This window comes from Nyctereutes procyonoides, unplaced genomic scaffold, assembly GCF_905146905.1.
Source record: "Nyctereutes procyonoides isolate TBG_1078 unplaced genomic scaffold, NYPRO_anot_genome, whole genome shotgun sequence".
Classification (NCBI taxonomy): domain Eukaryota; kingdom Metazoa; phylum Chordata; class Mammalia; order Carnivora; family Canidae; genus Nyctereutes; species Nyctereutes procyonoides.
In genome coordinates this window covers 58927369-58954460 of record NW_026575046.1, presented here as the reverse complement: position 1 = coordinate 58954460, position 27092 = coordinate 58927369, and the positions used below count along the sequence as shown (strand labels likewise).

Here is a 27092-nt window from a genome sequence, read left to right as displayed (position 1 = left end):
TAGAGCAAAGAGCTATGTTTAGAGTTTTTTTGGTTTGGGTTTTGGGGTTTTATTTGTGTGTGTGTGTGTGTTTATTGTCGTTCTCTGTGGCATCCAGCACAGGCCTGGTCACATTGGCTGTACTCAAACATTGTGCAGGGGCGCCTGGGTGGCTCAGGTCATCTCAGAGTCCTGGGATGAGCCTGGGGTCAAGCTCCCTGCTCAGCTAGAAGTCGGCTTCTCCCTCTCCCTCTGCTCCTCCCCCTGCTCATGCCCTCTCTCTCTCTCTCTCTCTCTCTCTCTCTCTGTCTCTCAAAATAAATAAACATTTTAAAAAGCAGTCTGTGCAATGACTCAATGTAAGGAAGATTATAATGGTCCTGTACCACTCAGAGCTGTGCAGCCAGCACCTGACTTTCCCTTGCCTCATTTGATATTTGAATCAGCCCCTAGCAGCAGTGAAGCAGTGGCTGCTTTGCAGATTTTCATAGATCATTCTGAAGATTTTCTAGGCGAGAAAACCAAGGCCCAGAGAACGGATCACTTCCAAGTGACAGAACCCAGGTGTTTGCACAGCAAACCTCAGAGTCTTTTCCCCCCACACAAGTGTCCCTACCGAGTCGGAGCTCAACATAACGTTTGTTAAGAATAAATGGTTGAAAGTCACTGAAGGGCGAGCCCAGGGGCAGCCGTTTGCTCTCCGGGCCTTGCAAAGCTCAGCCCGGAGCAGAGAGTGTGTGCTGCACGCCGAAGGAATTCCCTCTGCTTGGTTGGGTGTTTTTTTTTTTTTTTTTTTTTTTGACTATTCCAAGAAGCTTGTCTTTGAGGCCGCGGGGAGCCCGGGCCACCGGCAGCGGCGCAAGTGTCCGGGCAGAGCCCTGGGCGCCCGCTGTGACCTTCCCCGACGAAGCCCCCAGCCCCGTGCGCCGGGCGACAGGGCCTCCCTGGGAAGGCCGCGGGCTCAGGGGATGGGGGGGGTGGGGGCTGTCGAGCATCCCCCCCGCGGGCACCCCGCGCCCCGCAGCGGCTCCCGGCGCCACCGGCCCTCGCTCCTCTCCCGCTGGGGGAGGGGCGGGGCCTTTCCTCCGCGCGCCCTGCAGCCTTTGGCCTGAGTTTCACGCTCCCGCCCACTCATCGCTAAAAAATGCAGCTCAGCCCCGAAAAAGGGCCGCACCTTGCGGGAAGGGGGTGTGGCACAGGCCGCGGAAAATGACTGGGTCCCTGGGGTTCGTAGTCTGGCCCGCGGCGGGCGGCCCGAGGGCGCGGCCTCCGCACCGCCCCCGCCCCCGCCCCCGCAGAGCCGAGGCCGCAGTCTCCCCTTCGGCCTAAGGCGCCCAGTCCCTCCGGCTCCTCCGGCTCCTCCGGCTCCCAGCGTTCTGCAAATGCAAACGGGACCATGAAAGCTGTTTGCAAGAGCCCCAAACCGGCGGCAACCTAAATGTCCTTCCCTAAGGACCTAGGTGACCGGCAGGCACCCTTGCGCACCCCTGGGGGCCTCGGGAAGAACCGCGTAGATCAAGGTGCGCTTCCATGGAAAGACCCCTTCCCCGCCAAGAGGTAGTGAGTAAAAAGGCACGTCGCAGAAAAACACAGCGCCATCCTTCTAAGTAGTACATCTAGGGGAATATATACACTCAGGGTGTTGCAGAGAAATAGACGTGGAGGGCACACCTAAAAGCACGCTGGGAGGGTAAAGAGAGAATCTCAGTTTCTGAACATTGCTTTTGAACTACCATATATTCATATAGTATCTGTGTCAACTTTTTTTTTTCAAAAATAAACTTTTTTTTTTAGCACGGTTCTGTATTTATAGAAAAAATGAGAAGTTGACCCTTGGTTTCTTCTATTATAAGCCTCTCCTATTAGCATGGTGCTCTTGCTACAATGAATGAGTCCAATTGGTGCCTTATGATTAACCGATATCCACACTTTATGTAATTTCCTTAGTTTTTACATAATGTTTTTTTACCAGGATCCCAGCCAGGATACCCCACTATATTATTGTCCATATCCCCTTAGGCTTTCCTTGGCTATAACAACGTGCCTTGCAGGTTTTCCTTGGCTTTGATGACCTTGACAGTTTTGAGGAGTTCTGCCCAAGTAGTTTGTAGACTATCCCTCAACTGGGGTTTTGCTCCCGTTTTTCTCACAGACTGGGAATATGTATTCTTGGGAGGAAGACCACACAGGGACAGGCTATCACTGCCGCTTTATCTCTCTTGATGTAAACCTTGATCACCTGGCTAAGTGGGTTTGTTGGGTTTCTCCTCTAAGGAAGCTACTCTCCCCATCCCCACCTCCATTTCTTTTTTTTTTTTTTAAGATTTATGTATTTATTCATGAGAGACACAGAGAGAGAGAGGCAGAGACACAGGCAGAGGGAGAAGCAGGCTCCCTGCAGGGGAGCTGGATGCAGGACTCGATCTCAGGACCCTGGGGTTAACGACCCAAGTGGAAGGCAGATGCTCCATCGCTGAGCTACCCAGGAGCTCTCCCAAGTCCTTTCCATACTGTGGCGTGACCTTTTGGAGTGTGGGAAGCATCCTTTCCCCGAAGAAGGGTCGCTAACAACAGTAGGCAGGGCTGGAGGGGACTTGGAGAATGTCCTCCCCAAGAACGGGGCTCAGGGTGCCACCCGCGAGGAGGCGGGCGGGGCAGGGGCTCCTCGCTGACCTCCGGGCGCCCGCGGAACCCCCTCCGCGCGCACGGGAGCCGGAGGGCCTGCAACTTTGTCCCGGGGGCCCGGAGGCCACGGCCGGCCCGTTAGCCCTCCCGGCAATCACCTGGGGGCGGGGCCGCGGCATGCCCGGCCCAGCCCCGGGGCGCGCGGGGGCCAGGCGAGCTTTCCGCCTCGCGGGCTCCTCCCCGGCCCCTGCCCGGCCCCGCCCCCTCCCAGGCCCTGCCCCGCCCCGGGGCGCGCGGGGGCCCCGGCGAGCTTTCCGCCCCGTGGGCCCCTCCCAGGCCCCTCCCAGGTCCCGCCCCCTCCCAGGCCCTGCCCCGCCCCCTGCCCCGCCCCGGGGCCCGCGTGGGCCCCGGCGAGCTTTCCGCCCCCCGCCCCTTCCCCCGGCCCCGCCCCGCCTTCTGCCTGGCCCCGCCCCTCCCAGGTCCGGCCCCGCCCCTTCCAGGGCCTGCCCCGCCCCTTCCAGGGCCCCGCCCCGGGGCGCGCGGGGGCCCGGGCAGCTTTCCGCCCCGCGCGCCCCTCCCCCGGCCCCGCCCCGGCGGCTGCGGCGCTCCTGCCGGGAGTGTCCCGAGCGCCCCGAGAGCGCGAGCGGGACGGAGCTCCGGGCCGACCGAGGCGCCGCGGCCGGGACGCACGCGGAGAGAGCCGCCGCCGCCCGCGTCCGCCCCTCGCGGCCCCCACCCCTGCGGTCGGTCGCCCGGTGAGTGAGGGCTCCCGGCCCGCCGGAGGCGCGGGGCGGGGCGGCGGCGGGGACCAGGTGGCCCGGAGCGCTTCCCCCCGCGGGGGAGCCCGGAGCGCCCGCGCCCGCCCCGCGCCTCCCGGTAGCGCGGCCTGGCGGGGGGGGCGGGGGAAGGATGCTGGTGCCGGCTGGTCCCCGACGGGCGGCGTCGGCCTGGCTGCCCTCGCTTCGGGGCGGGCGGTGCACAGCCTCCCCCCCGGGGCCGGGGCCGGGGCCGGGGCCGGGGGCTCGGCGGGTCCCGGTGGCCGCGGGGACCACGAGGTGGGCCTGCGACCTTGTACCCGGTGCGGGGATGGCCGGCGGCCCCGGCCCCGCTGACCCGCGGAGCCCTCGAGGGCCTGGGTGCCCTCCGGGAGAGGCTAGTGCTAGGAGAGCTCGTAGAGCAGGCTGGCTTCAGGAACTTTCCTCCGGTTCGGGAGGACGCGAGTCCTGGGAGCTGCGGCTCGCGGAGATCATTTGCGAGGCGCTTAGAGAGAATGCGGAACCGTCCCGGCCCGAGGTCACCTGTGTTTACCCTCACCGCCTTTCCCCTTTGAGCTACAGTTTCGGGGAGGGATTCTTGAACCTTTCTCTCTCCCTGGGCTCTCTCCTGCCCTTTGAAGGCTTAAAAAGGCAGAAACCAAGCTTATTGGTTGAATTCCCCTTCGGGGGAGAGAAATGAAGCTAGCCCGTTCTAGCTCGAGCAAGCAGGTCACACTTGGCCCCCTGCGACCTTGCTGTCCGTCCCCCCTCCCCCAATCAGTGACCTTGCTTCCGGGATTGGATGTGTTAAGACAGACTCTGGGTATCCAGGGTAGCCAGCCACTCTGTTCTCTCTCCCAGACCCCTGCTCCACCCCTGGCTGCCCGGACCCCACCAGGCCTGGAGTGGTGCCCTGAGGGGTGAGCCTCTTCCCTGCTCACACAACAGGAACAAAAAGCTTGCAGGGGAGGGCAGGGCTGAGTCCAGGAGCTGGACGGGCAGGGTGTGTTCTCTTGCTCACCCCTGAATGGCTCTCATTATGTTCCTTGTTGCTTCCTTGCTTCAGTCCATTGTTGGAGATTCCAGGAGGATTAACAGTGCTCCTTCCCTCCAGGCCCTGCCCTGTGCTTCTAGGTGGTCTCTGACAAGATAGGCCAGGTGAGATGCCAGGGACACTTGTCGCCCTGGCATTGGGTGCTCAGTACCTCGGGGTCCCGCATCCCTCCCCAATCTTGTCTCTTACTAGTCTCTTACTAGCTTCTGTACCTTGGTTACCTCGTCTTTAAAGTGGGGGGGAGTAATACCCACCTCACCAGGTCCTCGTGAGGGTTAAATTAGTTAATATGTTATAACCATACAGCCCAGGCACTGACCTGAACTGGCAACTGGTACACCCTACCTGTGTGCTCCAGGTGAGTGTCCTCCACGCTGGGTAAAGCTTACGGCAGGGCCTGGGACAGAAGTAATCATCTGTAACTGTCAACAGTAATAATACGGTAATAATTGGGGTCATTTCTTTTGTGCAGCTGGGGGTCCAGTCAAACTGAACTGCTCCTGCCCGTTCCTCAGCTTTAGTTCTTGTCATTCTGGGCTCCTAGAATGCCCTCCTTCACAATCTCTGCCCATTAGTCCCCACCCTCCTGGGAGCCACCCAGGGGTCTGCTCCTAGCAGGAAGGGACAAGACATACTCTGAGCCCATGCAGCCCTCCTCCTCCTTCACTCCTTTGGCACCACTTCTCAGCACTCGCCTTGCTTTAGTGTTTGTATGGCCACTGTCTTATCTCTTCCCTGTTCTTTGTCTTTGGAGGGCAGTGGCTCTTTCTTACTCCTCTCCTGGTCTCATAGCACCCAGGATGGGCCTTGTCTAATATATGTGCTTTGCAGATGTTAGCTGCGTGAGTCAGGCCAGGGAAGTAAAGTTTTCCTTGATCTTCGACCTCGAAGGCTGGGTTTGGGTAGGCAACAAAAGAGACCGTAAGACGGAAATAGTCCAGAGAGATGAGATAGGGGGCTGGCTGAGAGGCCCCTTTGACTCCCTGATGGAGCCTGGGCAGGGGTGACAGGCGGGCCTGGATTGTTGTACCTAGAAGGCCCAGATCGATTAGCGATGCCTTGCTCATGTGATTCAGGGGAGGATGGGTAGTTTGGAGTGTCAGGAGTAAGAATCCAGCCAGAATAGGTTAGTGTGGGTTCTTGGGAATTCACTGCAGAACAGAGAGAGGAGGGGGAAAAAAAGCTGATGTAGGCAGGAGGTGAGTGTAGCAATGAAATCTGTGTGGAGAGCTGGATATACAGAGGACCCAGGGCCTTTCTGGAGCTCCCCCCTCCTTCCTCTTGGATTCACCTCCTTCTTCCCTCTCTCCTTGAGCCTGAAGTACCTCCTGGCACTTAATCCCATGGGGAAACATTCAGGGAAGAGTCTGTGTGCGGGTGTGCTTCACAATCACAGCCAAGCAAGCAGACTCAGGTCTTTCTGGACTTTTCTTTACAACACCTTCCAATGCCATTGTGCCCGGACCATCAGGAATTTGAGTGCTTCTCGATAGGAAAGCTCTTAGGGGAAATGAAGGAACTGAAGTTTCTTTGTTGGGGATTTGCATTTTTGAAAGGAGGTGTTGGAATTCAGTGGAGCTTTCTAATAACGGCCGAAACCATGCCACAGTGGGCCCACTGACCCTGGCCCCTGCACCCTATGAAATAGAGGTTTGATGTCACCCAGTGGTTTGTGTTTGGGAGGATCCTAACAGTACAAGGGCCCAAACAGTGACTCAAATACACCGATGTGAGAAGGTAATGGCTAAGGGCAACCAGGGACTCAGGAGACAGTTCTAATCCGTTTTGGGTCACTGGGACAAGCTGGATAGTAAAATTCCTACCTCAAATGGTTGTTTGCAGAATCTGGTGAGAAGATGTTTGCAAAGGGGGTTTAAGATCAATCGGGGTGTGGTCATGACAGTGTTGATCTCTTGGGTATATTACTGCAAGGACTCTTGAGACAGGATGGAGTGTAGATGGTTGATGCCTGGCTCTGTGATCCCTTAGTATCTGGTCTTCCAGGGGCTTGTGCTCCTGAAAGTCCCACTGCCTTAGCAGAAAAGAAGGGAAGAATTGTTCCTGAATTTGCCAGAAAAGTCTGTTGTCCCCAGCCTTTGACACCTGGAGCCTTGGGGAGAGGCTGGCTGGGAGGACAATGAGCTGAGCGGAGTCTGAATGAAGGTGGGGAGGAGAAACCCAAGAGGGGGTTAGCTGGGCTGGGGGGGGAGCACATGTAAGATTAAGCCTGGGAGTGGCATCTCTGGGGGGAAAGGGTGTTTATGTGGGGGGTTGGTGATAGATGTGAGCTCGCTGTGTCCACCTAAAAGGTCACGGCTATTTTTAGGAAATGGGTGACAAAGCATGTTTCTGTTGAACCAGCATTAGTGAGTACCCACTGTTTGCCCAGCCCTGTGCTATGTGCATAAAAGCAAAGTCCACCCCACCCCACCCTAGGTTGTCTGCCTGGATTCCCCTGAGACGCGGGATACTGGATGAGCACCAGGTCTGGAGGGTGGGCAAGATCATGTCCATCATCAAAACCATCCATTTTGGACATGTAGCATTTGAGGTGTCGTTGATGTACCACGAAGGCGGGTGTGTCTGGGGCTTGGAGGAATTGGGTTAAAGAGACATTTTGTCTAGATTGTATCTGCCGTAAAGGGTATGATGAGATTGAGGAACTCACTTTGAGCATTTGAGTAAAGGAACATGGCCCCATGAAGGAGCTATGAAAAGAGCCATGAGGGGGAAGGAAAGGCAGGACAGTGTCCGATCACAGAAGCCGGGGAGCCCACTTCAGTGGGAGTGGCCAGCGGTGGCTGTTGCTGTAGGAAGTGACAAGGAGGATACTCAGAGCTGCGTTAGCTGTGGCTGTTTTGCTGGGATGTTGGAGCAGAAGCCAGATGGGAATGAATGGGCGGGGGAGTTGCAGGAGGTGCAGATCTGGTGATGCTGAGTGAGACAAGCTCTGCAGGGAACGGGAGGGATTGGTGGTGCTAGAGGAGGCCCACACTGAGGGGGTGTTTGTTTCTCAGTTCATCCTTCTCCCGAGCCACCCTGAGAAGTTAGCAGTGTGGGTGGCCTGCAGCCAGGCACCCCCCCACCCCGCCCCGCGTCCCTCCATGTCATATGGACACAGGCACCTGTAAAGGTTTGCTTGTTTCACAGAATGGATTTATGCTGCACACCTTACTGGGCAGCTTGTGGTTTGATTAGTTTATCAGGGGCAGTAACTCTGGGTTAGTGTTGATCTGGGCCAGTAGCCACTGCGGAATGTTCTACGGTGCAGAGGGACCATAATTTATACCACCTTTCCCTTATTGATGGGTATTGAGACCATTGGATATTTTTATAATTTGAAGTAGTGTTGGAATAAACAACCTATAGGAGGACCCTGATTGGAATGTCATTGAATGTATTTATTTATAAGGAAGAGTTGACATTTTTATGACATTATCTTTTCCAAATCAGGAGCAGGGTACAGGCCTTGTGGTATATCTTTACTAGATTATCATGAATGGGATTCCAACTGGATTTGCTAACTGGCTAAAAATTTTTTTGTATCCTTTCCACTTTTTTTCTGTTCGTTGGTCATTAATATCAACCTTTATCATTATTCATCCCTTCTTACTTTTGGCTTTGTGTTTATATTGCTCTAGCTGGTGGGCCTTTGAAAGGCTCACCTTTCTGTTTCTTTATGGTTACTATGTAGATCAGGATTTTTAAAAATTAATTTATTTATTAAGTGATCACGGGGCTCAGACTCAGGACCCTGAGATCAAGAGTCACAGGTACTTCCAGCTGAGCCAGCCAGCTGCCACACCATGTAGATCAATCTTGATCCAAGGATTTTGTTGTTGTTCTTGTTTTGTTTTTTAAAGATTTTATTTATTTAAGAGATAAGTGAGAGAGAGAGAGGGTGAGCAGGGAGAGGGAGAAGCAGACTCCCCACTGAGCAGGGAACCCGATGTGGGGCTTGACCCGAAAGCAAATGCCCAGCCTACTGAGCCACCCAGGCTCGCCATCCGAGGATATTTTAAAAGACAGCATCCTATATTTCTAAGTAGTTTTGTGGGGAGTATGGTCATATTTTAATGTTGACTGCTGGTGTTATCGGGTTATGATTAGTGAATGTGATCAGAAAATTTCTTCTTGCTGGGCCGTATTACGATTTTCTTTGTGGCAACTACATGATCCATACCGGAAGATTTCATGGATAGGAAGGACTGTATTCTCTGTGGGACACAGACTGTAGCTGCATCTGTTAACTTGAGCTTGCCTGCATTTCCCTATTGGCCCATCACATTCTGAGAGATGTTCCAAAAATTCTCACTATGATCTGAGTCAGGCTGTACTTACATTTGTTCTAGGGGTAGTACGCTGACATCCGTGTTGGCTGTACACAGGTGTATCAAGCTTACCTTCGCGGATTGTACTTTGTGTCATTTGTTGTTTATTTTAATGTTTTTGTCCTTTGGCCTTAAGCGCCACGTTATCTGCATTTTAGGAGAATATATGGCCGAGGATATGCGAGAATCCTTTCTTCTTTACCTAAAATTAATAAATAAGTGCATTTTGTAAGATAGTAGGTGAAAGGAAGACGAGAAATGTAGAGGCAGACATCAGCCCAGGGCTCTGCACTGGGGCCTGTTTCGGTTCAGGCTTATGTTCAGCAGGTGGTGTTCAGGTCTCCCCCACCTGCTTCTCAGCTCCCCGATTATCATGAAATAATCCGGTCCCAGTGGTCCCCACAATAGCCGACTTCTTAGGAGTGATGGTTAAAGTGAGCCCAGCTGCTGCTTCTCTGCGCTGGTGACTCCTGCCCCTTCCTTTGTGTCCAAAGACACGGGCAGCTCTGATTGGCAATTACCCTGTTTCTTCCTTGTTTGCGACAGCACATGGCCTTTCTCCATCCTGCAAGGGATGTGACAAAACAGTACGCAAAAATGTCCCAGGGCCAAATGTCAGATGCAGCCCCGATGGCTGGGCGTCCCGCTCTTGGTTTTGTCTCAGGTCATGGTCTCAGGTCATGATCTCAGGGGTCGCGGACTCAAGCCCTGCATGTCTCTCAAATAAATAAATCTTAAGAAAGAAAGGAAAGGAGGAAAGAAAGTTTCTTTTGTGCTCGGCATGTGACTGGGGTTTGGGCTGGGAGGAGGGCACAAGGCGGTGATAAAAGGACAAACTGAGGGATCCCTGGGTGGCGCAGCGGTTTGGCGCCTGCCTTTGGCCCAGGGCGCGATCCTGGAGACCCGGAATCGAATCCCACGTCAGGCTCCCGGTGCATGGAGCCTGCTTCTCCCTCTGCCTGTGTCTCTGCCTCTCTCTCTCTCTGTATGACTAAGTATGACTATCGTAAATAAAAAAAATAAAATTAAATTAAAAAAAAGGACAAACTGAATTAGGTGGTTTCTGTCATTGATAGAGAATTCAGACTGTTCACATACAAGGTATTCTCAATTTATTCCTCAAATCTTGCTTTCTGTTTATTGTTCCTTACACTTGAGTGTTATTTCTGTCTTGATTCCTGCTGACTTGGGTAGGTTTCTCATCATCCCTCTTCCCTACCTCGCCTGCATTAGCATTCAGGTATGGCTGTGGATTAAGAGAGGAACCCCCCCTCTCTTTTCAGAAATTGGAGGTTGGGGTCAGTGTCTGCTCTCTGAGGATGTCCTGGCACCAGGCTCCTTGTGCGTAGTTGCTCCCAGCATTCTCTAGGGCTGTGTTTTCAAATGTGAGCATATGTAAGGATAACCTGGAAGGTTTGTTAAAACACACATTTCTGGGCTCCACCCTTAACGGCTCTGATGTAGGAGGTCTGGGGTGAGGGAGGCCTGGGGATCTTCATTTTTGACGGCCACCCCGGCTGCATTGACTGCTCCAGGTGCTTCCCTTAACCTGTGTGGCCCGGGACAGCTGTCTTTCCGGGCAGGGCCCTGCCTGGTTGCCAGGGAGGCTCGGTAACTAGTCCCTATTTGAGGCTGCCAGGCAACAGTTTGTGATCTGTGACGGAAGTAAGAGAGGGCAGATGGTTGAAGGGGACAACCAGAAGTTCCTGGGACACCACCCACTGCTGGCCTTGATTTGAAACTCCTGCTGCGTTTAATTTGAAATGCCAGTCTTGCCATTGGCTAAGCCAGTATCCCTAGGTGGGGGAGCGGGAATGGTGTGGCTTTGCTGATGCTCTGCAAATCCTCACTCCTTCTAGGCTGCCTTGGGAGTCGGTCTTGTCCTCTTCGGGCCCCCGGGGTAACCTTTACATTTCCACAGCCCCTGCTCCAGCGGGGAAGGTGGGGGAGCCCAGAGGTGTGCGGAGTGGAGGGGAGCCAGCCTGGGCCCTGAATGCATCGGCCTGGAAGCTGGGAGACCTGGTTCTGGCGTCTGCCCCCCACCCTCCCCAGTTCTGGGACGTCAGGCAGACAGACCCTTCTACTCTCTGGGTCTCGGCTCCCCCCATAGTAAAATAGGCCAGTTGAGGCAAATGAGTTCATGAAAGCCACTTCCAGGTCCAGGATTCTAGGGTTCCTATGTGATCCAACACCAGTACGCCAGGAACTGACTTTTTATTTCTAAGAAGTGTCTTTCAGAACTGGCTTGCTCAAGTCCAGCCCTGCGGTAAGGCTCAAACACTACCCCGTTGCCATCGGCCCAGCCTGCTTTGTCCGGAACATCCCCGGGCTGCTCAGCCCCACGTGCCAGCCCTCAGAGGACAGTCTGAGGCGCTGCCTGGCTAATGATTGACATGGGCTCCAGCTGGTGGTAATCCACGGCCTGTGGGTGGGGAGCTCAATGTTTAACAGTCCCTTGTGCAGGTTTTTTGTCCAGTGCCTGGGAAAATGTGGCCAGGACTGGTGTAGTGCTGCCCTGGGGCTTTCTGGCTTGTTTCTGGGGTTTAATGGTACTGTGCCCACACCTGAGAGCTGAGGGCAGGGCCCTGGGGCTCCGCCGTCCCTGCGGACGGTAAGGCCACTTACCCCCTTCCCAGTAGTTAGGGATGTTCACGTACCCTCTCCAAACACTTGCGGCCCTGCCTTGGTGTGGGAGGGAGAGAAGAGAATGTCCTTGACGGACGTGTCATCCTCTCTGCCCCCGGAATTCCTGGAGCCTGTGCACCAGAGCTCCAACCAAAGAGGCCGTCAGAACAGGTGCCACCCAGGATGTGGAAGAGATGAATCAGGGTCCGCTGGTGTCCTGGCAAAGTGTGAGGACGTCGCCGTGCCCAGCACTGTGCTAGTTAGCAGCAGGAGGAGGAGAGGCCTGTCCTACAGCCTGGGGTTCTGGCCCTGGCACCAGTCGGGTGTGTGACCCTGGCTTGTCAAGTATCCTCTCTGTGGACAGCCCGGGTGGCTCAGTGGTTTAGCGCCGCCTTCAGCCCAGGGTGCAATCCTGGAGACCCGGGATTGAGTCCCATGTTGGGCTCCCTGCATGGAGCCTGCTTTTCGCTCTGCCTGTGTTTCTGCCTCTCTCTGTGTCTCTCATGAATAAATAAATAAAATCTTTAAAAAAGTGTATTAAAAAAAAAGAATCCTCTCTGAGTCCCGCTTCCCTTGAGGTGATAATATCTGTCTTGTAGGAATATTGTGAAGATGAATAAGGTGATATAATGAGGGATTATGTGTCTCGATCATAGGTACTGGGAAAAGGGAGTACTATTAGCATGCTAGAGGACGTAGAAAACTATTTTAGGCCAAGTGTTGATAAGTTCCAAGAAGAGCAATCATTAGGGGCAGAGACATCAGGGTGGGCTTCCTGAAGGAGGTGGAGCTCCATCTTGGCCAAAGGCAGGCTGGAATTGACATAGGCATAAAGGAGTCAAGGAGGACCGACCAGGTGGAGGGAACTATCTGAGCAGAAAGACCCTGAAGGTAGAAGGTGCCAGGATAAGCATGTATTTCCTGTGCTTCTTTCTGTCACACAAATACCTCTGGGAAGCTGCTGTTTTCTTGCCATGGCACAGTATGGCTCTTGGCCCAGGCCCTTTGGTAGAGCTTAGGATCCCACCTGCACCGGGGTCAGCCTGTACCTGAGATCTGAAAGAGAACCTTCTCCTCTGCTGTGAGCTGTGATCTGTGGGGATTTCTTTCCACTTCCAGCAGCACAAGGCTGGCTGGGGACGTTGTCACCATTAGAAGAGAAGCCGCTGGTAAGTGTTAGTTGAAGGAGAGGTTTCCTGGGGCTTCTAGGTGAGGCTGGGATGCCTCAGCCATATGGTGCTAGAATAGACATTCTCTCGTGTCTTCTAGGTTTGAGGGGAGCGAGCTTCTCCAAAGCCATTTGAGCAGGTGCTGGCTCCCTGCTGCCTCCCATCCTGGTCCTACCCACCGCCCCTCTCCCCCCAGGTCACCCTGAGAGGGCATCTGTGCTGGGCTGTGGGCTTTCATGAGGCTCCTTGCCTCTTAACTGGCAGGGCCCTGGGTGACATCATCTGTCCCTCTGACTACACGTGCAGGTGTCTGCAGGGACAGCCCAGGTTGGGACACAGTGGGCACACCTAGCCGAAGGTGTGTGCCGCCATGAGGAAAGGTAGGACCTGTGTTGCTGCATTGCCAATTTTTCCGTTAAATAATAATAATAATAATAATAATAAGAAGAAGAAGAAGAAGAAGAAGAAGAAGAAAGAAGAAGAAAAGGAGAAGAAGAAGAAGAAGTCAGGCCCAGAGTCTCTTTTCCAGCCCCTCCACTCCCCACCAGGAAGTAAATGTGAACTACTGAACCCTCCCGTGGCCCCAGGGTCCACAACCATGACCCCTCGCAGGCTCACCCATTTTTTAAGTGAGGGAGAAAGATGCCCAGAAAGCCTCAGGTTGACCAAGGCCTATCAGACAGAAGCTGGTTCTCTAGACTGTTCTCCCACCTTCCTCTCCCAAGGAATGCATTTCATGATCCTCTGCTACAATCTCAGTTCTTCTAGGAATGCCCTCAGACCCCCTGTGGGTAACTTCCTGCAGCTGCGCTCTCACTCTCCTGTGTATCTCCCCAGGCAGGAAAGCCTGGTGTGGGCCAGGCCTTGGTTCTTCCCTCTGCTTCCCCAGGTAGTCTAGCCCAGCCCTGGGTAGCCTCTCTGAGCCCAGAAGTGGAATTACCGTGAGAATAATGGAGTGTAAGCTTCAGGGGACCCCCTCGCCCCCACCTCACTTGTCTTGGCCCTTCTAAGGGAGGGACCCCAGCAGTGAATTCATAGAGTCCTAGCAATGCCGTGTATCCTCTTAAGGAAGGCCCTGAAAATTGTGTAAGCTCCAGGCCCCACAAAACCGGGACCGGCCCCTGTAGCTGCAGCAGCTGGCTGACATCCTATCGTCTGGACAGTGAGCTCTTATTTGGGGGGCAGGAGGTAGGGGTCCTGGGCCAGCCCCCTTAGGATCTTGCTGTGTCACCTTGGCAAGTCACTTCCTCCTCTCTGGTTGTGTCAGTTTCCCCATTTGTGAAAGAGAGAGCCGAGGTGGGGAGGGGAGGAATGAACTGAGTCATTGCTAGGGCTGAGTGAGCTCTGGTGCCCCAGTTGCATGGTCCTGGCGGGTTGGGGTGTGATTGCCCTGCCTGTGCCTTCTCCCTCCCCAGAGCATTTGCATTGCTGGCTGGGTGTGTCTGGCCTGGCCACACGCAAGCCACTCAGCAAGCCACTCAGCGCCCGAGTCTCACCATGGTGATTCATGTTGACTGAGGATACAAGGGAGCAAAGCTTTATTGAGCTCTGCTTCCCAGGCATGCGGGAGAGGCGAGCCCCTGGTGTTTCCTTCTCGGTTGGAATAGCGTATTTGTGGTCTTTCTGGTTTACGGCTTCTGTTCCTTGTCAAAGAAAGCTTGCTGGGTTACGTAGACTTGCGCACGGATCTCTTACACAAGGAGAGCAGAGGCCTTTTCAAAGAGAACACTCTAGAAGGATCTGGAAGGAAGGAGATCGCTGTCTGTATTAGTTTTCTATTGTTGCCATAGCAAATTAGCACAAACTTAGTGGCTTAAAACCACACAACTTATTTTGGTGGTAAAATAGACATAACATGAAACGCACCATCTTGAGCACGTTTTCAAAGGCGTGTGTCGTTCCTCGGCACTAAGTGCATCCACGCTGCTGTGCAGCCGTCACCAGCGCCCCTCTCTAGAGCTTTTCCACCTGCCCCAGCTGAGCCTCGGTCCCTGAGGCAGCAGCTCCCAGTCCGCTCCCCTCCCCGCCCCTGGCGACCACAGTCCTCTCGCTGTGGCCGTGGCCAGGCCGCTCCAGGCGCCTCCCAGGAGGAGTCCCACTGTGTCTGTCTGTGATGGGCTCCTTCCGCTCCACGTGGTGTCGTCAGTGCTCAGTCCTGTCGCAGCGCCTGTTGGAAGCTCCTTCCTTTTCAAGGCCTAATAATACTCTACCGTGTGTTCTACAGCACGTCTCGTTCATCTGTTTCTTTGGATGGACGTTTGGGTGGTCTCCACCTGTTGGCTCTGGTGGGTAGGGCTGCCGCGAGCAGTGGCTTCCTCGTGGGGTTGGGGCCCTGCTTTCAGGTAAGCGCACCTGCTGTACTGTTGGCCACAGAGGCTGCGCTGCTTCCACACAACTGCTGTCTCACACTCTTGTCTCATGAGTCTCCTGCTCTTTGTTGGTCGGGTGATGTCTCTCCTGGAGGAGAATGCACTCTTGTCCTTTGCAGCTTTGAGAGGCCGTTTGTGTTCCTTGGCTGGTGGCCGCTTCCTCCACGGCTGGGATCCCTCCCATGCTTCAGTTCTCTCCTCCTCGTTCTTTCTTCTCATCCTTAACCCAGCTTGGTAAGGGTCTCTGCTCAGGAAAGGACGCATGTATTTAGACTGGGCCCACCTGGATGGTCTAGGATAAACTCCCCATCTCAGGATTGGTAATCCTAATTGCATCTGCACAGTCCCTTTTGCCATGCAAGGTCACACGTTCACAGGTTTTGGGGGGCCAGGGTATGGACCATCTGGGATATTTTTTTTAAGGTTTATTTATTTATTTGAGAAAGAGAGAACATGAGGGGGAGGGGCAGAGGGAGTGGGAAAGAGACCCCCAAGAGAGAGACTCGGTGCTGAGTGTGGAGCCCGACACGGGGCTGGATCCCATGATCCTGAGATCACGACCTGCGCTGAGACTAAGAGTTGGATGCTCACCTGACTTCAGCACCCAGGCACCCCTGGGATATTTTTGCAGGACCTCATCATGGAACCCATGGCGCCTTGATCTCGGGCTTTGAAAAGTTCTCCCCTCCATCCCTCCCCCTTACCAGCGTGGTCCTGAGAAACCCCATAATCATATATAGAGTTGGTTAGGCCGCCCCTACGGTGGGGCTGGACACCTGGTACCAGGCTCTGAACAGCAGCTTTGATGACCTTTTACAAACATCAGAGCCTGTCCTCTTTGGCTGCTTGGGAGAGACCAGCGTCATGTGAGTTGGTCACAGAGGTGAGAGCTTGTCCCAAACTTTACAAAGGTCTCTCCTTTTTTTAAAATTTTTTTTTTAATTTTTATTTATTTATGATAGTCACACACAGAGAGAGAGAGAGAGGCAGAGACACAGGCAGAGGGAGAAGCAGGCTCCATGTACCGGGAGCCCGATGTGGGATTCGATCCCGGGTCTCCAGGATCACGCCCTGGGCCAAAGGCAGGCGCCAAACCGCTGCGCCACCCAGGGATCCCCAAGGTCTCTCCTTTTTTACTTCATTCAGTTCTCACAGTGATTGCAGGGTAGGTGGGCAGGTCATATCTGTAGACAGCGCAGAAGTCCAGAGATGTGAAAAGTTGCCCAGGGAAGGGCACACGGTGAGTAGCCGAGCCAGGACCCAGACCACAGGCTCCAGGCTAATGCTCCCCAGGGAGTAGGTTAGAACACACCGAGCACCTGCTCATGGGCTACGTGGCCATTCCTGACAGCCACGCAGTCCGACAGACGCGTCTTCCCCAATTTTACAGGTAAGGAAAGGGCTCAAAGAGCTGTGGCAGCGGGCCCAAGGCCACACAGCCAGCAGGTGGTAGGGCCAGACTGGAATCGTCATCCGTGGACTTGAAGCCCCGTGTGTCAACCTGGCTCCTCCCGAGCAGTGTCGAAGATGCTATCAGAGCTGTGTGGGCTGGGGGAAAATACAGCAGAGCCGAGAAGCTTCCTGTGACCGTGCTGTGAGACTTGATGGGGGAGTGTGGTCATGTGACGGTGAACGGTGTAGAGTGTGGGAGCGAGTCACACCGCAGGGGATGTGGGGCTGGGCGTGGTGTGGCTCAGGCTCAAGGGCCCTGGGAGGAGTCTCTGGGCTGCCCCTCCCCACCCGGAGCGGGGGTCCAGGGAGGGGGCTCCCCCAGTTCCCTCCTGGCCAAGCCTCTGCAGCGTGTGGGTGTGCTGCCCCCCCGGGGCCCAGGTGATCCTGGAGGGCCGCGCAGCGGGGAGGCCCAGCCCTCTCTCCTCAGCCTGAGCTGCGCTGAGAAACACAACCCGCAGTTGCCCTTTTTGGGGTGGGGCGGGGTTTCCTGAGGTCCTGGCCACATCGGACTTGTCACCACCACCGTGACTGTCACAAGAGCCTTGGCAGCTCCACGGCCCGCCGCCCGGTGGCGTGGGCTTGGCTGTGAGCTGGGCCTTGGTGCCACGGACGGGTCTGCCTCATTTCCCGTTGCCCGGAGGTCCCGGGCCGGCGTCCGACTAAGCGCGGCTCCTGCAGGGGGGGGGGGGGGGGGCTCGGCGTGGGGTCTGGGGCGCCTGCTCCCCCCTGCTTGGCTTAGGGACCGCGGCTAGAAAGGCGGCCGGGAGGGGAGGACAGGGTTCCCGCTGCCGGCGGGGTCCTGGTGTGGGTGTGCTCCCCCTCGTCCCTCGTCCCTTGTCCCAGGCCTTCGGGGCTGCCTCCCCACGCCAGGCCCGGGGCTCCAGGCGGGCAACTCCACGCGACCCCTGTTGGCGCGTCCTCCCGGCCAATGGGAGCACAGCCCCTCCTGGGCCTGCTGCTCAGGGGCTGGGCTCGGTGTGGGACAAGGCCCCGGAGGCGGGGTGCACCCCTCACATCTCTGCCCCCACTCCCACTGCCCCTACGTTTCTCATCCCGAGAGTTCTCATGGCTTGCGGCCCTCTGCTGTTTTATACTGGACAGCCTGATACAAGGATGGGTTAAGCGATATTAGGAGAACATACTTGATATTGAACTGTGACTGTGCCCATTTCACACATGCGGAAAGCTGAGGCCGGGAAAGGTTAGGTGACCTGCCCTGGGGTCACACCTGGTGGAGAGCAGCACGGGATTTGAGCCTGTGCACTAGCTTCAGAGTTCATGGGCTTCTCACCACCCTCTCCTGCCTTTGATGGAGTACCTGGGGTCGCAGTGAGGCCTGATGACTCGGTTCCTGATCCCAGGCTATTCCGTCAGGGGTGTTTTTCAGTTTTTGAGATGTTTGTTTCTGCGGCCAGTGGGCTCCACGAGGAAGTGTAGTATAAGATGGGGGTGAAAGTCCTGGGCTTTGGAGCCTGGCTGCCGGGGTGTGAATCCTGGCTCAGTCATTTACTGCCCGTAACCTTGGGCAAGTCCCCTAATCTCTCCATCCCTCAGTTTCCTTATCTCTAACAGGGGATCATAATCTTAGTGTTTGTTTTATAGAGTTGTTGTAAAATTGAATTCCATGTAAAGCACTTAGCAAAGTGCCTGCACGTATTAAAGGGTTCAATAAATGTTAACTATTATTATGATTGCCTAATAAGTTTGGGAAATTTGGGGATAATGTTAAGCAGGGTCCTTTGGTTTTTTTGTGTTTTTTTTTTTTAAAGATTTTATTTATTTATTCATGAGAGACACACAGAGAGAGGCAGAGACACAGGGAGAGGGAGAAGCAGGCTCCATGCGGGGAGCCCGACGTGGGACTCGATCCCGGGTCTCCAGGATCACGCCCTGGGCTGAAGGCGGCGCCAAACCGCTGAGCCACCCAGGCTGCTGAAGCAGGCTCCTTTGTTACAGGACTTCTCAGAGCCTTTACCATGCTATTGTGAATTGGCACTTTGGGGAGGGGATGTAGTGGGCAGCATTTTTCTAAAGTTTTTGGACAACTAATCTCTCCTTTTACATTTTTTCTGTCTAAATTCTCAACTTGCAAGATGCTAAGCTGGCATCTGAGAACACCATTGAGGAAGCACTGAGCTGTATCTGTACATACATCAGGCTGTTTGTGCCTGCCACGGCTGAGCTGGGAGTGGGGTCCAGGGTGTTGCTGAGCCAGCTCTAGGGACTGTATGTGGCAGAGCTCTGGCTGTGCCTGGCTTCCCTCCTGCCCCCTGCCCGTAGGTGTGGGGAGAGGGAAGAGGTGTGAGCCTAGACACCCGAGGATCTCTGGATTGTCCTGCCAGGACGAATGGCCTTGGCAAACCCTGCTTCAAAGCGTATTTACTGCCCTTAATTCTGCCCTGGGGAGAGGGGTCTTAAGGTAGGCCACCTGTGGCGGGACTGGCTGGACCCCCAAACTAGCCAGCTGGGTGCGGGTTGTGCAGCATGGCCCTGTTAGGACCAAGCAGGTGGCAGGCAGGCTTCTACCATGGGTTGTCCCCCCAGGTGTGTTTCTGGCTTCAGTAAACAGGGTCCCTGGTGTATTTTAGCTGTAGAATGAACTAAGGGGGGGTGGTGGAAATTAGACAGTCTAATTCCAATGCAAACATTTGTGAGTCTGTAAACCTGGGATTGGGGTAAAAACCTAAAGAGGTGTCCCCTTTAGGAGTCCTAAAATGCAAAAGGAAGGATGAGCCCTGAGAGGGGAAGCCCTTCCATCCCCCCTTCACACCCTTGGGAGAGCAGGGTCTGGGGAGATCTGGACCTGGCTCCAGGTCATTGGTCGGGATCCTTTTCCGTAGGAGATTCTTGGAAGTGGCTTACTTTTTTTTTCTGAGAGAGAGCGCACGCGAGGGAGAAAACACGTACATGGTGAAGGAGGAGCAGAGGGAGAGGGAGAGAGAATCTTAAGACTGTGCCCAGCACAGAGCCTGACACAGGGCCCAATCTCATGACCCTGAGATCACGACCTGAGCTGAAATCAAGAGTCGGATGTTTAACTGACTCAGCCACCCAGGTGCCCCAAGGAAGTGGATTATTTTAAGTGGATGTTTCTGTCTTGCTTTGGGCCTCATTCACACCGTGTCTGGATCATTGCCTCCTCTTGTCCGGCGCAGTGACCTGGGGAGGAATGCCCACCACTCCCAGGGCGGTGTATGGAGGCCAGAGGCTGCCCAGACTGGCTGAGGCCAGCTAACTCTTCATCTCCCCAAACAGTGCCAGGAGGAATGTCAGGTAGGAATGTGTGCCATTAATTACACCTGAGTCCGCCCAAACCTGGCCTTGTAGTGCAGCGAGGAGAGTCTGCAGATAAGCGGATCTCTTGCTTTAAAGCAGTTGTATGAACACATGAACAAACATACACCGCACACACACACATGCACGTGCATTTACATGGGTGCTTTTGGAGGGGGTCTTGAGTTACACATTAGAAACTGCTCAGTGGAGACCTTGCGGTAGAGGGTCAGACCTTTGGTTTTCTCTTTGTGCCTTTCTGGTTGTGTTTGAATTTCCCTCCAGTGTGTTCTAATCTTTTTATTTTATTCCTTTATTCTGTTTTTTTAATTGTTATTTTTAAATGTAATTTATTTTTTTTTTAATTTTATTTTTTATTTATTTATGATAGTCACAGAGAGAGAGAGAGAGAGAGAGGCAGAGACATAGGCAGAGGGAGAAGCAGGCTCCATGCACTGGGAGCCCGATGTGGGATTCGATCCCGGGTCTCCAGGATCGCGCCCTTGGCCAAAGGCAGGCGCCAAACCGCTGCGCCACCCAGGGATCCCATGTAATTTATTTTTAAAGCAGTTTTAGGGTCACAGCAAAATGGAGTGGAAAGTACATCACTATCAACACCATCAATATCCATGATCAGCACCCCTCGGCTGGGGGGGGGGTGCGGGACATTTGTTGCAATTGATGAACCCACGTGGTCACATCCAGAGTCCATAGTTTATTTCAGGGTTCACTTCTGGTGTCGTATGTTCGTGGGTTTTGACGAATGAACCCGCCACTTTAATATCATACAGAATAGTTCCACTGGTCTAAAAAACATCCTCTGTGCTTTGCCTGTTCACCCTCCCTGCTCTGTAATTCCTGGAAACCACTGATCTTTTTACCAAGGATTAGTTCTACCTTTTCCAGACTGTTGAGAGTTGGAATCACGCAGCCTGTAGTGTAGCCTTTTCTCGTTTGCACTTCAGCACCCCGAGTGTCTTTTCATGGGTTGATGGCACACGTCTTCTAACATTGACTAATGTTTCATGGGTATTTATCCATTCACCTACTTAAGGCATCTTGGTTGCCTTCAAATGTAGATCATTATGAATAAAGGTGCTGTGAACATGTGTGTGCAGGTTTTTGCATGGACAAGTTTTCAGCTCACTGGGTTGAATACCAAGCACTGCTGGGTCAGGTGCTGAGAATGTGTTTACTTTTTTTTTTTTTTTTTTAAGATTTTATTTATTTATTCATGAGAGACACAGAGAGAGAGAGAGGCACAGACACAGGCAGAGGGAGAAGCAGGCTCCATGCAGGGAGCCCGATGTGGGACTTGATCCCAGGACCCCGGGATCATGCCCTGAGCCAAAGGCAGGCGCTAAACCACTGAGCCACCCGAGCTGCCCTGTGTTTACTTTTATAAGAAACCACCTGACTGTCTCCAAAGGATCGGGAGGTTTTGCATTCGCACCCGTGGTGAGCGAGAGTTCTATCGCTGCTCCCATACTCACCAGCACTTGGTGTCTTCACTGTTCAGGACTCTGGCATTCTGATAAGTACGTGGTGGTACCTCATTGTTTAATTTGCAATTGCCAAATGATGTCCGATGGGGAGCATCTTGGCATGTGCCCAGATGCCATCTGTGGGTCTTCTTTGGAGAAATGTCCGGGTCTTTTGCCCATTTTTCTAATCAAGTTGTTTTCTTAACATTGAGTCTTGAAGAGTTCTTTTCTCTATTTTGGAGAACAGTTCTTTTATCAGATGTGTCTTTTGTAGACTTTTTCTCCCTGTTGGTGGTTCGTCTTCTCTTTGTTTTTAAAAATATATCAGCAGAGAATCATCTGAGCCGCATGACTTTTTAAGTTCTATATTTAAATTCTTGTATAAAGACAGATTGAGGATTTAATATTAAGAGATGAATATACAAATGAGTGCTCCAGCCCCCGGGCTGGGGAAGGCAGTGCGGGGGTCCTCCCACAACAGCCTCCACTTAGTCCAGGCCTGCTCCGTGTGCTGCTAGGCACACAGGGGCGGGAGACCTCAGGGATGATGCTTCCAGGCCTCAGCCTCTGCTCAGCGCCACCCTGCTGCAAGCCCTGTCCCCATCCGTGTCCCTCACCGGCCTTCTGGGGAAAAGGCTTCTGGATCCTCGGGCTGGGCATGGCATGCCGCCACCCACCCCTCCTTTCCCTTCCATGGAAGTCAGGCTGGACTCCCAGAGGCCCCCGTGTCCATCTCCCCTTGTTGAAGTGGGGAAACGACAAAGCTCTCCATTACGGGGGAGGGAGGTGAGTGAGTGGGAGAAGTGAGGTTCTTCTTGTTCTGGATGACTCTGCCCTTCTGCCAACACATCATTTCTAGATTCCTGTGTTTTGAGGACTCTGGCTGCTGCCCTGTGGAGCCCTTGAAAGTTAACGGTATACGTGTGTGTACACACAGCTTTAGGAAACAGGCCCTCTTACAGCCCTTGGCAAGTCCCCTGTGTACCCACCGTATACCTTCACTTGGCACCCCGAGGTTTGGCTCTGATGGAATCCTGGGACGCCCAGGTCTTGTGCTCGCTTGCCCTCAGAGCTGACTACTGGGAGTCAAGGCTGGATGGTAAACACCGGCAAGTGTCCCAAAGGAGTGTTTCCTGGAGTGCAGAGCACAGAATCGCTGGGGGTGGGGATGGGTCCTTGTTTAGATTTCAGAGTCCTGGGCCCATCCCACCCATTGCATGACTGGGGCCAGTGCATAGGTGTTTTCAGCGAGCTGTCCAGATGCTTCTCAGGAAAGATGAAGCAGTGTGGTCCGTAGTCAGGCAGCATCAGCACCACCAGGAAGTGTGTGCAAAACGCCGATTTGAGCGCCTATCCCAAACCTCCCAATTCCAAGCGTGTGGGAAGGGACCCAGCAATCTGAGGTGTAACAAGTCCAACAGGTGATTACTTTGCAGACCGAAGTTTGAGAAGCCTGAGAGGGCCACAGCTTGATGAAATCGAGTGCCTAGCAGCAGGTGGATGGCCCCAGGGAGGAAGCAAGGGTGGTGGCTACACCATACAGGCCCCAAAGTGGCAGGACTGGAGGCTGGAAGATCCCCAGGGGCTGGTCTCTAAGAACTGGAGCGATCCCTACAGAAGCCACCTGCCTACCATGTGGAATAAATCTCTCCGGGGAGCCCCCGTGTCACCATCCTGACCAGAGCCACCGCAGAACGGGCGGTGTGCCAGGCCTGCCAGATGGCATCAACGATGTGAAGCATCCCTGCCCGGGTACCTTTCTTCTTTGCTAAAGGACAGTCGTAGCAGAAGGTGTGGTACTTGTGGACGCTGAAGAGGAAGCCAGTCTGCTCGGTTGTAACTCCCTGTGTTCTCTGTGGTGGGGAGTGAGTGCTGGGCAGGCGGGCGCGGGGAGAGGAAGGTGAGGAGCCCCTAGAAGTCCTGCTTGAGGGCAGCCTGGGGGGCTCAGCGGTTTAGCGTCGCCTTCAGCCCAGCGTGGGATCATGGAGACCCGGGATCGAGTCCTACATCGGGCTCCCTGCAGGGAGCCTGCTTCTCCCTCTGCCTGTGTCTCTGCCTCTCTCTCTCTGTCTCTCATGAATAAATACAAAATAAAAAGCCGTGCTTGAGCTCACCTCTGAGCGGGGACATGGTGGCCCCCGGGTGCCAGGAACACCATCACCAAGTACGGCAGGCCCGGGTGGGGACCTCTTTTGAGCAAAAGTGGAGGCGGCGGTTACCCATGACTGGCTCATGAGCAGATTTCTTCATGTCCAGAAAGGGGAAAGCACGCAGACATTGTGGGTGGGAGAGCTGAATCCAAGCAGCCTCCCAAGGGGCAGGGATGGGGCACCCCGAGGTGCCCTAGGCCCTCCGGCTGCCGTGGCTCTGCTCCTGGGGAATCCTTCGGCAGCTGAACCAACTGGAGGGCTCGCAGGCCCGGGCCGTATGTTAGAGTCCTCATGGGAGGCGGCCCCTCTCTAAACCGTGGAGAAGTGCGTGGGAAACGCGCGTGGTGCCGTGGAGAGAATGGCTGCACCTGCTGTCGTGGGCTGGGGCGTGGTCGGCAGGGACTATTCAGGAGTGTTGTCCTTGGCCCTTTTCCTACCAGTGACCTGGAAGAAAGCAAATGTCACGCTTACCAAGCAAAGCTGAGCACTACGATGTTGGGTGCTGGGGCGTCGGACACCTCAGCGGGCCGAGCAGCAGGTAGAATGTGCGGGAGGAGTTTAACCGGATGTGCACCAGGGCTCCTTGTCCAGAACACTGTGTCCCAACCTGGGGCGGGGGGAGGGGGGGTTGTCCGGCCCTGCCCCGTGCTCTTCGGGGACCACAGCTGGGGCCTTGGGTTCTGAGGAGAGCTCCGAGACCCAGAAGGGAGTGTATTGCAGACGGGAAGTGGGGAAATGAGGCCGCTCTCGGGAGGGCCAGACTGGAGGTGGTGTCTTGGGCGGTGGGGGGAGACCCAGGGATGAAGGCCTGCTGCTTGGATGGGATTAGACCTGGCTCTGCCCTCACTGCCGAGGGACAGCTTTTAACTCTTGCTGGGAAGTCTGTGAAGCCCTCCTGGGAAGGGTGCCATCACCCTGGGAGCAGCCCGAGGCTGCCCTGGGCGCCTGCCCTGGGCGCGGAGACAAGTGGACCCTCTGGGTCTGGGTCCCCCGTATGTTTATGTAGTACTGCTAACCCCAGGCTTGGAGCTGGGCTGCCCGGGGCTGAATAGACCCTATGTGAGTTATTCAGATCTTGGAAGAACAACCGTGGCCTCAGCTGAGCTCAGAAATCCCCGCCTGAATTGGGCCGTTTTTAAAGTTGTTTTTTTAATAGGCAGTACATGCATGTGGCCAAAAAAATGCAAATATAAACAGTAAGCTTCATGTCTAACCCCAGTTTTCCCTTCCAAAGGCAACCAGTGTCACCAGGTTTCTTGTTTATCGTTCCAGGGATGGGGTGTGTGTGTGTGTGTGTGTGTGTGTGTGTACACCACTGAGTTTGTCTACATTTTCTTTTTTAAAAAATGTTAGCTTAGTAAACACACAGTGTACACCTTGATTTCACATCCCCGTATATAGAATTGGCTAATTATAAAAATAGCTACAGAGCATTTACTGTATGGATCTGCTTGGATCCACTTCATCAGCCTGCTGCAGTTGGACAGATAGTTAGGGGTTTGTTATAACAGAATGTCCCAGTAAAATCCATGTCCCCGTCACTTTACACAGGTCTAAGTGTGCCTGGGAAATAAATATCCAGAAGGTGAGTTTCTGGTTCAGAGCTTGTTATTTCACATTTTGACATCTCTGTGTTTGTAATTGGCAAATCTCTTAGCATCTTAGTGTGGGTAAAACCTTCGGTTCCTTTCCTGTAATTCCCAGTTTGCATCATTTGTTTCTCTACTGGTCATGGGGACTTAGGTTTTGTTTTTGTTTTTTTTTTTTTTAATTGCAAAACATTTTTCTTAAATTTGTCATTTCTCTTTTGGTGTTTTCTTTGTTTCTTATTGTGCAGAACTTTAATTTTATGTCTTTGGAGTTCAGGGCTGCTTCTTATATTTAAATCTCTGGCTGAGATTTGTTTTGTTTTTTAAAGATTTTATTTATCTTTTTCACTATCCCACAAACAGGGGGAGCAGCAGGGAGGGGGAGAAGCAGGCTCCCCACTGAGCAGGGAGCCTGATGTGGAGCTCAATCCCAGAATCCAGGGATCATGACCTGAGCCAAAGGCAGACACAACCAGCTGAGCCACCTGGAGACCCTGAGATTAGTTTTGGTGTTTTGATTTGTGTTTTCCGCCCCCCTTCTGGTGGATGGGGCCTTTTGGCCTCATTCTTCTGGGAAAAGACCAGAAGAGTGGGGAGGGGTCTTTGGTAGCCAGAGTTTCTGCTTAATGGTGGTCTCCAGAGAAAGGGTGTCAGGGACATGACCGCAGCTCTTGCTGACCTCACGCAGGGCTCTTCCATCAGAAGGTTCCTGGCCCACGCATCATTCAGATATCCAGCCCTCCTCATCAGCAGGGTCTGAGGATTCTAACAGGAGGGTCAGGCTGAGGGCAGGGTCTGGGAGGGGGTTTTGTGCTGAAGGCTCAGCCAGCCACAGAGAGAGGAATCAGACCGAGGGCAAGACCACGGGAGCTCCCAACCCCCTCACCACAGCATGTAAGGGAACAGGGCTTTGGCCCGTGCCATAGGTAGCCAGTACTAGCTCTCTCCAAGTCCCTAGGCCATCATCTGGCTTCTGCTGCTTTACCTACAGTCACCTCTGGATGCACTGGCCCAAACAGAACCCCACGCCCTCATTCAGTGGGCCCTGTGGGGACCAGTGTACCTTAAGGAAGCCCTTCAACCTCCTTGCAAAGAGCAGGCACAGACCCCCACTGTAGCTGTGAAGGGCAACTCAAATCTTACAGGTGAATGGTGGCATCGAGAGCAGTAGTTCTCAGAGTGGGGTCCCTGCACCAGCAGCATCACCTGGAAATGAGTTACAAATGCAGCTTCTGGTTCTATGGACTCAAACCTCAGTGGAGCCCAGCCGTGTGTTTAACAGGCCCTTATGGCAATTCTGATGCACACATTGCACCTTGAAAACTAGGTTGGGGCCTGATGCACCGCAGGGAGCAGGTCACCTGGGGTCAGCAGGTGTAATGGTTTAAGGGGGCCTGCGGGTCTCCTGATATCCTCACCTGTCACTGGACGCCTCTGCAGACTGCAGCAGCCACTGATGAGCAAAAGGAAGTAGGTTGCATGACAGTCTGAGTGGCTCGGGTCGCAGCAGGTCTGGGTCCCTCCAGGCAGTTTAACTGGCGTGGGGCATGGCAGAGGGATCTGTAGACAGAGGGACTTTGTGAGAGCAGCTATCCCACCCTGCACCAACAGGCAAGAGCCCTGGATTCCAGGCCTTTCTCCTTCCCTACTCCTGATCTGCAAGTCACTTACCCTTTCCGAGCTCCAGCCACCTCACTTGCCCTCATTCCCCATCCTGGATCACATGAGCGCTCCTGAGGTCCCTTGTCTCTAGGACTGGTGATCTTCTGCCACATTCCCATGTCTGATGAGCCAGAGGTTGGAAAATGAAAAATGTAGCTCTGGGGCAGATCCACTATGGTCGGAGGCCACTGTGGATAGCTTGGGGTCTATAGACTGGGCTCTGGCTGGATGGAGACAAAAACACTGGAAAATAAAGACAAATAGATCTGGGCCCCTGAGAATGAGGCAGTGCATGCTCGCCTCTGAGCTCCACGTGCGTGGAAACCTGTGTCAGCAGAGGGAGAGTGAAGCATGTAGGGATGGGGGTCTGCAGAGAAACACAACTACGGGTGTGTGGTGCACATGGACATAGGCACGGGCCTGCCCCTGTTTGCCGTCTCTAGCTGGGGGCCTAGCAAATGGACGGTCACTTGGGTTGGTCCCGGTCAGGCTTGATGCAGCCTGTCCCCCTGCAGGGGCCTGGCTTGTGGCTGGTAGGAGCTCCTGGGAGAGGCTGAGCATGTTTTCCTCTTCCC

General features: G+C 54.2%; 1 protein-coding gene across 1 annotated transcript in view; it reads left to right on the top strand.

Annotated features, from left to right (window-relative positions):
• Positions 1-3183: 3183 nt before the first annotated feature.
• ANXA11 (annexin A11) overlaps positions 3184-27092 on the top strand; it is a 40366-nt gene continuing 16457 nt past the window's right edge. Inside the window, exon 1 of the mRNA XM_055325410.1 lies at positions 3184-3359. The gene's annotated coding sequence lies outside the window, so the exon portion shown is untranslated. The remainder of the gene's footprint in view (positions 3360-27092) is intronic.